Below are 1694 nucleotides of genomic sequence, written 5' to 3' on the forward strand. Positions count from 1 at the left end.
CTGCCGTTCACTCTATAATTTCTACCTGTACTTGACCTTCCAAAACGCATCACTTTGCAATTATCCAGATTAATCTCCATCTGCCATTTTCTGCCCATGCCTCCAACTGATCCACAAATCCACCAACCTTTGTATCATCTGCAAGCTTACTAATTAATTTCCTCCAAATCATTTATGTAGACCATGAACAGCAAAGGTCCCAGTCCTGATCCCTGTGGAACACCACTAGTCACAACTCTCCATTCTGAAAAGCATCCTTCCACAGCTACCCTCTGTCTCCTATGACTAAGCCAGATCTGTATCCATCTTGCCAGCTCACTCCTGATACCATGTGACTTCACCTTTTGTACCAGCCTGCCATGAGGGACCCTTCAAAGGCTTTACTGAAGTCCATGTAGACAACATCAACTGTTTTTCCCTCATCAATCATCTTCATCACCTCCTTAAAACACTAGACTGAGTTAGTGAGGCATGACCTCCCCCGCACAAAACCATGCTGTCTATCACTAATAAGTCCATTTATTTCTAAATGCATATAGATCTTGTCCTTGAGAATCTTTTCCAATAATTTCCCTACCACCGATGTGAGGCTCACAGGCCTGTAATTTCCTGAATTATCCCTGCTGCTTTTCTTAAACAATGGGATAACATTGGCTATTCTCCAGTCCTCTGGGATCTCACCTGTGGCCAAAGAAGATACAAAGATGTCTGTCATTGCTCCATCAATTTATTCTCTTGCCTCCCTCAATATTCTGGGATAGATCCCATCAGGACCAGGGATTTATCTACCTTAATATGTTTTAAGAGGCACAATGTCTGTTCCTTTTTAATAGCAACTTGGCTTAGAAATTCAGCACTCCCTTCCCTGAGATCATCCTTCACAGGGGGAATACCAACACAAATTATTTGTTTATGACCTCACCTACTTCTTCCATGTCCACACATAGAATAGTTGGGCTGAATGGCCTGTTTCCATGTTGTCAATTTATGTAGCTTCTTGCGTAGTGTTCACATTCTCCAGTATCAGGAAATTGAAGAGTTAGTCTGCATCTCTCTCTCTCTTCATATCTTTGTTGCTTTCCCAGGTGTTATGTTCAGGGAAGGTTGATTAGGATGTTCTGAGGAAGGGTCACCAGAGCCGAAACTTTAACTCTGTTTTTTCCTTCACAGATGCTGCCAGACCTGCTGAGCTTTTCCAGCAACTTTGTTTTTGTTCACTAGGATGGTTAGGAGAAATTGTCTCATGAGCAAAGGCTAAACAGGCTGGGACTCTCTACACTGGAGTTTAGAAAAATGAGAGGTGATCACATTAAAACATATCGGATTCTTAAAGGGCTTAGCAGGGTAAATGCTGGGAGGATGTTTCTCCTCATGGGAGAGTCTAGGACCAGAGGACATAGTCTCAGAATAAAGGGGCACCAATTTAAGACTGAAATGAGGAGGCATTTATTGTCTCAGTGGGTTCTGAGTCTTTGGAACTCCTTGGCACAGAGAGCTGTGTGGACAGAGTCATTTTCTGATGAAGGGTCTAGGCCCGAAACATCAGCCTTCCTGCTCCTCTGATGCTGCTTGGCCTGCTGTGTTCATCCAGCTCTACACCTTGTTATCTCAGATTTTCCAGCATCTGCAGTTCCTACTATCTCTGGACAGAGTCCTTGTATATATTTAAGTCTGAGATAGATTGTTGATCAGTC

Source organism: Rhincodon typus, chromosome 14 (genome assembly GCF_021869965.1).
Source record: "Rhincodon typus isolate 14 chromosome 14, sRhiTyp1.1, whole genome shotgun sequence".
In the NCBI taxonomy this organism is placed as follows: Eukaryota; Metazoa; Chordata; class Chondrichthyes; order Orectolobiformes; family Rhincodontidae; genus Rhincodon; species Rhincodon typus.